This window comes from Rosa chinensis, chromosome 4 (genome assembly GCF_002994745.2).
Source record: "Rosa chinensis cultivar Old Blush chromosome 4, RchiOBHm-V2, whole genome shotgun sequence".
NCBI classification, from domain to species: Eukaryota; Viridiplantae; Streptophyta; class Magnoliopsida; order Rosales; family Rosaceae; genus Rosa; species Rosa chinensis.
Window position 1 is genome coordinate 45,958,692 of NC_037091.1, and position 12,266 is coordinate 45,970,957.

Below are 12,266 nucleotides of genomic sequence, written 5' to 3' on the forward strand. Positions count from 1 at the left end.
TCCTAAGCATATTTTAAGGGTAGAGCCAATCAATATGATGGTGGCTGTGGGCGTGGTCAACTACTACTAGACCCATAATAAAAACAATTAACTATAGATTAACTCTATAGTTAACATGGTGATAAATATCGATCATAAAAGCGATGATTAATACAGCCTTAGCTACAATAATAACTACGCGCAATGATTACAGTTATGAATGCGCGATGAATAACTGTCGTAAATGAGCCATGATTAACCATCGTTAATACAGCAGTGATTATCATTATAAGTGTGTAAGAAAATGCGGTCATAAAAGCAGAAATAATGGCGGCTTGTCCCCCAAGTAAGTCGTTGCCTAAATTAAGGAGGCTTGATGTCTAGGTAAACCATCCCATTCTGATTCATCTCACTAGACTCGACTAAGAAACGTACTGACTTAGGCATTGGAGGGTTTTCTGCAGGTAGCCCCCTCATCTTTGAGCCAACAGTCGAACTCCGAGCTAACTCCCTAAGGAAACTTCTTGATCTTTCCTTATCAGCTCCCGCTCCATGTCACACCCCTGATTTTTAACACAAATAAAAATCTATATATAATCCCATAATTATACATGCGCGATCGTTCAGCCATCAATACAAAATACATGGAGACATCTTCCCTTTACAGCAAATACATATTGATACCCTGAACCCACAATTCCAAATATTGACCCATTCCACAGAGTCATATATTACACAACTTACGAATTAAATTGTCATCATAAAATAAAACGTAAATACTCCTCAGAGCTTACTACATAGCGGAAGTCATAACAATGGCAAAGCCAACAAAATCTGCTTCCTACCCGTTCAGCTGCCAACAAGCTACCTCAGTTTCAGCCACGATTACCCTGACCTACAGGATTAACCCCTACACCATAGAATGGTGCACCGGGTTTCCACACACAAAACCCGGTAAGCTTATGAAAGCTCGTATGAGTAACTCATGAACATCAATCAACAACTCACACACATCAACTTAAGGAAAACATGCAACCATGATTCCTTCTAACCTTCCATATCCTTTCCACCGAAAGGACAACATAAGTCACCGCTGTGACAATGTTCTATTTGCTAACTTAACCATCAAGAAGCAATTCAAGTCTCGTCTAGATAATAAAAAAAGAATACTCTCAGAACTCTCCTTTAAACTACATACTTATGAGTCTCCAGCAACCTCGACCGTTACCCCCATAAGCTATAATGGCAGACAGACTAGAACTCTGACTGAAATCGTAACCACTCGTCCGGCCAAGGACGTGATTACCCATTCCTACCTTAGTCACCATCTGTGACAAAATCATATGAATTGAAACTCTGACAATTAAATATGATACACAAGTCCTCCCGGCCTGGACATTTAAAAGAAAGAATCCCCGAAGCTCTCTTTTAAAAACACGTACTCATGAGCATCAGATAGCTCCCCGCTACCCCCTATGATGTACCAACGACAAATCAGTCCAACCTGGACAAAACAACACATCGGTATAACCTGGACAAATAACACATCAGTCCAACCTAGACAACAACACATCAGTCCAACCTGGACAAACAACACATCAGTCCAACCTGGACAAATAACACATCAGTCTAACCTAGACAACCAACACACCAGTCCAACTTGGACACACAACACAGCAACACACACCTCTATCATATCTATCGTTAACCTAACAAATAGAATATGATTCACAAGTCCTCCCAGGACATTTAAAAGAAAGAATCCCCGAAACTCTCTTTTAAAAACACGTACTCATGAGCATCAGATAGCTCCCCGCTACCCCCCATGATGTACCAACAACGGACTAGAGCTCTAACTAAACATAGCCACTCGTCCAGCCAAAGACGTGATTCCCCAATTCCTTGCCTCGGTCACCATCTGTGACATACGATCTTCAGACCCCGTCTGGTCTTAGAATCAACTGTTAAGTAGGTCACACCCGACCTAGAAACGTTACAAATATCTAGTTTCGGCTTTCCCAATCCCTGCTCACCATATGTGACCCTTGGTACAAAGACCAATACATCTAAAATGAGTCACGCTTGACTCAAAATGTAACATCAAACTCAATACTTTTCAAAACAATAGAAAACATCTTTTTTCACAATATTGTTTCCTAAAAAGTTACATTCAACAATAATATGAACATCATCATGCATATTATTCATCACACCTCATCCAAAGCGAGGCCTCGCTCTGAAATTAAAGTGCGAGGTTGGAGTTTATGGTCACTTTTCTGTCGCATATCCACATCTCGACTGTTCAGTTTTTAGGTAGTAATGTATAGATCATCTCTGCAAAATTTCAGCCAAATTGATGATCTTTAAGGTATCTAACTCGATTAAATCAATGGACGAACTGAATCTGTCAAACCTGAACCGTACTAGCTTTAAGGCAGTTATCAATGCCTTAACAACTATCAATTTAGCTGAAATGTTGCAGAGATGATCTATACATTAGTACCTAAAAACTGAACGGTCGAGATGTGGATATGCGACCGAAAAGTGACCATAAACTCCAACCTCGCACTTTAATTTCAGAGCGAGGCCTCGCTCTAGATAGGATCTATATATATATATATATATATATACACACACACACACACACACACGTAGTCATTCGCTCAAGAATGCCTACTAATACCAACTATAGTTTACAGTTAAATAATTAACGCCAAAACAATAATGGTAATTCCGTTCATAAATGAACCTTGTGAGATTAGGCCTCATCAAAAAGCCCGCGGATCAAGTGGGCTGATGGAGGCCCGCCGACCCGGTGGGCCAAAAGCCCGGCCTGGCCCGTCAAAAAGCCCGCAAAAGCCCAGCCCGGCCTGCTAAAAGCCCACTAGGCCCGGCCCATAAAAGCCAGTAAACTATTATATATTATATATATTATATATATATATATATGTATGTTGATGTGCTCATATTTTCTTAATTCTTAAATTTCTATGCCTCTTTCTCTTGGTATATATGTTTAGTTCTCCTTATTTATGGTTCATTTACGTTAGTTTAGTGTCTTTGTAGGTGTGTTTCAAAGAAAGAAGAAAAGAAGCTAAGCTAAGCTAACTAACACAGAAACTGTTGTGCAGAACACCTAACTTCACTGAATTACTGGGAACTGCTCGGATGGAATTAGGAGCTGTACTCTATATGCACGGAAAGCCCCAGGTGTCTAGTTTCTAAAAAATTTTACGGTTTGCGATTCTGGCTTTTCTAGATGGAGTTATGGCAATTTAAGTGAAGGTAGTTCAGCTTGGACTGGAATCTGCAACATCTTTTACAAGTTCATGTCTAGAACCTAACTTCGCTGAATTACTGGGAACTACTTGGATGAAATTAGGAGCTGTACCCTATATGCATCCAAAGCTCCATGTGTCTAGTTTCTGAGGAATTTTACGGTTTGCAATTCCGACTTTTGTAGAAGGAGTTATGGCAATTTAAGTGAAGGCAGTTTAGCTTGGACGGGAATCTGCAACATCTTTTACAAGTTCATGTCTAGAACCTAACTTCGCTGAATTACTGGAAACTGCTTGGATAGAATTAGGAGCTGTACCCTATATGCACGGAAAGCCCCATGTGTCTAGTTTCTGAAGAATTTTACAGTTTGCAATTCTGACTTTTCTAGAAGGAGTCATGGCAATTTAAGTGAAGAAAGTTCAGCTTGGACGGGAATCTACAACATTTTTTACAATATGCACGGAAAGCTCCATCTAGAAGGCCCAGCACATATATTTGGAAATCTTCAGTATTCCACATCATCATTATTGAAGATTCAGGACTTTTAGACATGTTTATATATGTGTGTGTGTTTATATATATATATATATATATATATATATGTTATATACACACACACACACACATATATATATATATGTTATATAAACATATATATATATATATGTGTGTGTGTGTGTGTCTTTGTGTGAGTGTGAATTTGTTGTAATTTGGTTTATGGTGAAATTGGAAGTTCTCATACTTCTATATAGAATAATAAGAATATGTGCATATATATTCTAGTATTCTACATGTCATGACTACGGTTGACCGATTCGATTGGATTCGAAAATATGGTGAAATTAGCTAAATTTTTTACCACACTCATAATTTATTATAATAATCTCATCCAACGGTCGATTTTTCTATTTTATTTGAATTGATAGAGGTTGCTATTTGGAGTGTATGATATATAAATATAGGTTTATAAGAGTAACTAAGTTTGACCTAGTTGATCGAATTCGAAACGATAACCAAATTGGCTGGATTTTCTACAACCATCATAAAACATTACAATCTCTCCATCGAACAGTTGGTTTCTCCGAATTCATTTTCCACTTCATGGTTGTTTTAGAATGAACCTCAACAATTTAAATGCAATATACAAGTCATACGACTTTATGAGGCAAATTGATATATGCCAACATCTTTGCAATTAAAATTGAAATTTTTATCTTATGTCCACGCAAATCCATCGATGGAATATTTACAGATATGATGTGAAAAAATAAGCACGTTTCGCGGTCGTCATGTCATCGGTCAACCAAGAAAACATACAAGTGACGATGGTTGACCGATTCGATCGGATTTGAAAATATGGTGAAATTGGCTAAATTTTTTACCACACTCATAATTTATTATAATAATCTCATCCAACGGTCCATTTTTCCATTTTCTTTGAATTGATAGGGGTTGCACTTTGGAGTGTATGATATATAAATATAGGTTTATAAGAGTAACTAAATTTGACCTAATTGATCGAATTCGAAACGAGAATCAAATTAGCTGAATTTTTTACAATCACCATAAAAAATTACAATATCTCAATCGAGCGGTTGATTTCTCTAAATTCATTTTCCACTTCATGGTTGCTTTAGAATGAACCTCAACAATTTAAATGCAATATACAAGTCATACGACTTTATGAGGCAAATTGATATATGCCAACATCTTTGCAATTAAAATTGAAATTTTTATCTTATGTCCACGCAAATCCATCGATGGAATATTCACAGATATGATGTGAAAAAATAAGCACGTTTCGCGGTCGTCATGTCATCGGTCAACCAAGAAAACATACAAGTGACGACGGTTGACCAATTCGATCAGATTCGAAAATATGGTGAAATTGGCTAAATTTTTTACCACACTCATAATTTATTATAATAATCTCATCCAACGGTCGGTTTTCCCATTTTATTTAAGTTGATAGCGGTTTCTCTTTTGAGTGTATGATATATAAATATAAGTTTATAAAAAATATTATCTTTAAAGATTTATTTGTAAATAAAGCCCGCAAGGCCTGCCCCTTAAAAGCCCGCAAGGCTTAGCCCGGCCCGCCCCGAAAAAGCCCGCGAGGCCTGCATTAAATGGATGGGCTTGGATCCTTTAATTTACAATAAAGCCCGGCTCGCTACTATTTAAAAATGGAGTAAGGCTCGGCCCGGCCCAAGCCAGCGACCAATGGGCCGGGCCGTTGATGAGGCCTATGTGAGATTACTCACCTCGAAACTCCCGCTGCGTCTTCAATATAGCACAAAGCAGCCAATCCACAAAATAACCGTCTAAAGTACTTCGTCAAGTACCTAACACATACGGTTCCAACTTAGTAACGATTCACATTTGATTTAAGTTCGAAACCCCTGTTTTGAACTAAAATCCCCAAAGTGGCGCCAATCGAGGCAAAACCACATCCGAGACCTCCCAAAGTCTCCGGAATACTTCCACGATCGATATGTCCAAACCACAAGTCGATCGGAAGCTCGAATCCTCACGGATCGAATAAATCAACCGGTATGAAACCGTAAAAATCATAACAAATCTATACGAACTCCAAAATTTACATATTATATACCGAAACGCTCATATCAACGAGTAGAACATATATAATACCAAAAACAGTTCCCTACATGGCCGAAAAGACACCAGAACGCCGCCACAGGCTGTGGTGAACCGCCGCCGACCAAAAATCAATATTTCACAAAACTCCCAACATCAAAGTTGTTCATCTAAGCATACTTGTGAATTTTCATAACTAGCTCGAAGTCAGAAAACAAACATAAAGGGTCGAAAACTACCTCACAAGCTTTGGATTATTGCTCAATCTAAGTTGAACCAATTTCCACGTAAATCGATCCAAACAAACACCATACATCGATCAAGGAGCCTTCTCTGAACTCAACCAAGGAAGCATGAAGCCACAAAGTCACCGGAGATGCGTTTTCCGACCGGGTCCGAACACACCAGACTCCGCCGCCTTCTAGCGCCATCACCTCTACGAATCTCCGCTAGAGGACACCACAGGGAGGAGCGGACAGCAACGACGAACCGATCTGGAAAGTTTCGTCGCCAGAGACCGTCAGAGCTCGCCGGAAAAGCCGAATCTGGTTTTCGGGTTTGGGTCGGGTCAGTCGCGGGTGAGGAGAGAGAACGGAGCGTTTCTGGTTTCCGGAAAAGGAAAATGGAAAAAATGGAAATAATAAGTTTCTGAAAATGGAAACTCCTATTTATAGAACTTTCCCAAAACTTCAAACGCTCATAACTTTCACATACGAACTCCGATTTTCACGTTCCACATGTCCAAGAACTCGTATCGACACGCTCTACAACTTTCCTGAAGGAAGTTTTCGGAGAATGTCAACGTATCCAAAGTCAACCTTAGCAACCCCCCTAAAGTCATACTTTCCGAATAAAAATTCGTCCGAAACACTTCCACTCCATCCACGAGCCACGAAACCATCCAATAACCACTAATTAAAGTCTGAAAAATCCTCGAAAAATAATTGTGAATTTCCGGGGCATCACACTCCAGTCCTCATTCATTGGTGATTCAAACTCCTCTTCGAAATTTTTCGTCACCAACAAGTGGAGCCTTCTGTGGGAAGCACTTTTCCTGAAAAAGTGATGGCGGGAGCTGCACCTTAAGGAATCCCATTTTTGTCACTGAGGGCAGTGACGAAACCCAGCCCCCACACTGACTTGCCCCAAACCTAATCCAAGATCCGAACTTGCCTCCGGATAGCGAGATGTAAAGGCTGATGCAGCAGCTAGGCCAGCAACGGCGCTTGCCAAACCAACAAAGTAATAAACACGGGCACGTTCGGTGCCGCCAACAAAGGTTGTGGTGTGCCTCTCGCCGAGGTGGCAAGCGGCACACTGATTGGATGAATAACTGGAGGAACCAGTACAAACCTGTCCAAAAAAGCACGAGCTGAAGAAAGTGATCGATAAATGTAATCGAGCCGGTCCTCGAGGGCTCGCAGCAGAAATCTAAAGGGACGTTTTACAAGTCTCCATTCAAATTAGCAAATGGGCACCAACCCAAGTAACACAGATCAGTAATTAGTAGTTACTCCTGTGATTTTCATTCAAAATTTATCTCGAAATGCAATTGAGGCCGGTGGTCGGAGTGACTGAAATATTGTTAGCTTAACTTGTGCGACCTCCTGAACCTTACCCTCGCCGGCGGCAGGGGTGGGATGATGGACCATGTACACCCTCGCCGACGGGGGAGTGGGATGAAGGAACGCACCCTCTCCGGCAACGAGGTGGGCTGGTAGGACCACACCTTGCGGCGGCGGGGGTAAGCTAGTATACCCCACCCTCGCTGCACGTGGGGGTGGGATGATGGACCTCAGCCTCGCTGTACGTGGGGGTGGGACGAGGTGACAAATCTTATTCTCGTGGGACGTGGAGATTGACAAACGTAGTTTGCGAGATTGATAGTGGATGAAAACCCCTCGGGGCATGGGGGAAATCGCATAAGCGATCGTCGGCTGGTAACCTAAGTTTGGTTGCAAATTCTCCAATACATTGCTTTTTTGTTTTGTTTTTCTTCCTGGCCGACTGCACGCGCAGGGAAGAAAAACAAGGGGCATGTAGGGAAGTGAATTATACGTCATGTAAAAGAATTCTCAAAGAGAAGAACTTTAGAGGAGGCGAATTTTTCTCAAAGAGAAAAACCCTCAAGGAAGCAAGGGCTCGTAGAGGTGAGTTTCTCATGAGGAGGCGAATTTTTGAAGAGACAAAAAAGTGAAATTTTAAGGAGGCAGGCTCTCGAGGGAGCAATTGCACCAAGCACTCAAGGTTAGTACATACGATATGATAATACTCAAACGATGGATAATTTATAAAGGCATGTTGGTAAATGTTCGAGGAGGCTGGTCCTTGAGGGAGTGATCATGCCAACCGTTCGAGATGGTAATCAGGGCTAGTGTCACGGTCATAGTGAAAGGTGTCACCAACGTTGGAGTCGACATTGCAGTCATTGAAAAGTAGTCGCCGGCGTCGTGATCATCGAGGTCAGCGTCGCATTCATTGACGCCGGCATCGCGGTCATCGAGAAGTCATCATCATCATTGGTGCCGGATTCTTAATCATTGACACCAGCAGTGTGGTCATCGAGAAAGGCGTCGCCGTCACGGTCATGGAAATAGCAATGATGATCATCGAGGTCGGCGTCACCATCATCGAGAAAGGCATCACCATCATTGAGAAAAATGTCATGGGGAGAAGCACTACCGTCATCAAGACTAGCGCCGCTGTCATCGAGATGAGAGTCGTGGTTGTCGAGATTAACAGTCATGGCTCAAGAAACTAAATGTTCAAAGAATCAAGTGATTGAGAAGGCTAAGAAGCTTCGAAGTCGGGGAGCGTCGTCGGAGCCCACATAATACAATAAGAGAGACTCGTCTATCCCATGGAAATTCAGTTTCATGCGTTGGCAGTACTCTATGACGGTGTCACGAGCCAAAAAAAAAAAAAAAAACACACACACACACACAAAGAGAAGAGAGAAAGCTTCACAGCAGGGTACTTAGGCTCGACATCTGGCTTGAGCTGCGCTGGGGGTACATCTCTAGGATGAGTCATGTGAGACGATGCTAGTCACCGAGGGCACCGTACTTAGACGAGATTGAAAACTAGGCTCTTGCACAGTGGCCGATGCGCTGCGAGCAGGCGAGGTTGGGAAGCGAAGATCCGGCAATGGGCCTGCTATACTTACATAAGTATATGTCTAACCATAATTAGCTATAATGAGCTACGCTCATACCACCGCCAGCTATACCAACAACCAGCAAGGGTGTGACCTATGGAAATACCACCAAGCAGGCTACCACCTGAACGCTGCCTCAGCCCGAGATCACCGCTGATGCGCCTCCATGCGCCGTGCCAAGGTCACCTAGCTAAGACATCAGAAGCTGGGAACTGAAGCATATCAGTCCCATATCGAAAACAAGGAAGATAGCAGTCTCTCCCTCACATATAAAAGGTCAACTCCTCTCTCCTCATTAATTACGCATTTACTACTTATCTAACATTATTCTGTCAACATAAATACATTAACTGACTTAGGCATCGGAGTAGAGAAGACCACCAATCGCGGTCTCCCTTTGACGCCCTGTGTATTTTACTTCACAGGTAGCGGAAGTGCTGCGACCTTTTCAGCAGCGGTCCAAGTGTGGACCAGCGTTAAATAAGCTAGATCTAGCTACCACTAAATCTCAAACATCAACACCTGCTGTGAGACAGAGGCAGATCCAAGTTTTGGTCTGGGTGCGTCAGCGTCGGTGTTATCCATGAGATTAGATGCTAACTCAAGTGAGGACGAGGCTCTTCTTATGTGGAGAAAGTTCAAGCTTTAGAAATTTTCTCTTGGGAAAGGTTCCTAAGTACAAAATTTGGGGTATTATGGGGATGGTCAACTACTGCTAAACCCACAATACAGACGATTAACTTCGTAGTTAATATGGCGATAAATATCGATCATAAAAGCGACGATTAATACAGCCTTAACTTCAATAATAACTACACGCAATTATTACAGTTATGAATGTGCGATGAATGACTGTCGTAAATGAGTCATGATTAACCATCATTGATGCAGCAGTGATTATCATCATAAGTGTGTAAAATGCAGCCATAAAAGCGGAATCAATGGCGGCTTGTCCCCCAAGTAAGTCATTGCCTGTATAAAGGAGGCTTGACGTCTAGGTAAACCATCCCATTCTGATTCCTCTCATTAGACTCGACTAAGAAACGTACTGACTTAGGCATTAAAGGCTTTTCTGCAGGTACCCCCCCCCCTCTTCGAGCCGACGCTTGAACTCCAAGTCACTTCTCGATCTTTCCTGGTCAGCTCCCGCTTCAGTTCGCATTCATTGGTGAGTCAAACTCCTCTTTAGAATTTTTCATCACCAAAGTGGCTGAGTTTGTAGATTGAGATGAATACTAAATACTTAGAGCATCTTTAGTAGACTCTCTATCTTGGCTCCTTGGGTATTTTTTAGAGCATATTTAGCTTTTTATCAATTTTAGTAGCTGCACCAAACTCCTAAGTGGCTCTTCATTTTAATTTTTAGTTATCCGCTTCTAAATATAGAGAACGAGATGAGGCTCTCTATTATTTTTGTTAATTTAAAACATTCCTTTTTAGTCATTCTATGTAATTCTAAATACATTTAAACTATTTTATCTTCATTTAATAAATAATATAAGGTTGGTTCTATTCATACCTCCCAATTTGCTATTTGGACCTCCTCCATTTTTTGCACAATTTTTAAACCAATTTTATCCCTCTACAAATATATAAAATAAAATAAAAATAAAAAAACTTGCATCTACATCGTGGGAGCTGCAGATCCCCTCTTACATCTTGCAGTTCTCTCTCCAATTCTATCTCTATCCAAAAAATTTAGAAAGGTTAAAATTCAAATTACTTTGAAATAACTACTCCATCTTATTTATTTGAAATCACCATCTAATCAAAGATTAAGAAGAGAAAGAAACATCTTTTGATCAAAACTAGAAAATGGAAAAAAGAAAAATATGTATCATATGATCTAAGCAGTAGACATCTCGCTTTCTCTCCAACTCTCTATTGTAATCCTCACTCTATTCTCCTTTCCATCTTCCTCACTATTCCTTCATGTCTTTCTTCTCATTCCCTCTCTCTCTCTTCTCGTACCCATTTCCTAATTGGTTTTCACTGGCTCTAGGAGCTTGAGACGTCTTCATTGTTTCATCTCAAGTTTATTATTAGATTCTATAAATTATAGATTAGATGATATTTGAAATCTTTGAATTTAAATTTATGCAATTTCAGTGTCAATATATCTTTGAAATCAGAAAACAAAAACAGGAGCAAGACTTACTTTCATTGACTTTTCTCTCAACCCAAAAAGGATTGACCAAGATTCATTAAACCTAGTTGGGCAATCAAGAATTATAAGGTTCTTTAAATTACTCCAATGGAAATCCAACTTCAACTGCATCAAGTAATGCCAAATTGTTTGAAGAACACAAAATGGGGTTTGAAATTGAGAGTTCAAATTAGTCGATCGTAATTATCAAAAACAGAGAAATCGTTAATCTTAAAAGATATATATATAGTGTGCTTCCAGTTGGAGGAGCAAATTTTTTTCTTCTTTTATTATTGGAACATCGCATGTATTCGCATGTATAATAGAGGTGTAAATAGATAAAAATAGGGGTAAATCAGGAAGTTCAGTGACAAAAAAAATAAAGAGAGGTCCAAATAGTAAATTGGGAGGTCTGAATAGACCCACCCATAATATGAATTCAAACCTAGCTAAAATAGAGAAACCTTATGCAAACATATTTCTAAGGGGAAATGATCATTTACCCAATTTCAGCTTAAAAATTGCCCACTTGCTCCACTAACAGTTTTTTAATCTCATTTACCAAAAACACTCTAAGGGACCATTTCCCTAATACCCAATTAATTCCTTTTTTATTCTTTTTATTTATTTTTGGGACTTTTTTGCCCTCTCCTTCTTTCTCACTTAGAGAGAGAAGTCATCCTCCACCTTGCTGTGCTCCGGTGACCAGTGGCCGGTCGCGGTCTCCAGCGATCGGTGACCACAGTCCGGCGTCCAGTGACCGGAATCTCGAATCCGACTGCAGGACTGGTGACCGAATTCCAGCGTATGATTTTATTACCCCCCAATAATCATATTATTGCCCTCCAATAACAAGTTCATCGGGGATCAATAATTAGTGAAAAATGAATATGTTTTTAATTTTGAATGTTTTAGTAGGTTTATCCAAATAAATAATCTTATTATTGCCCCCCAATTATCTTATTATTGCCCTAACAAACATTTTATTGCCCCCCAGTAATATTATTGTTGCCTCCCAATAATCTTATTATTGCCCTCAAGTGAAATGCATAAACTCCCAAAACCAAAATGAATACACAGACACAATTGATCAATTTATATGTTCAA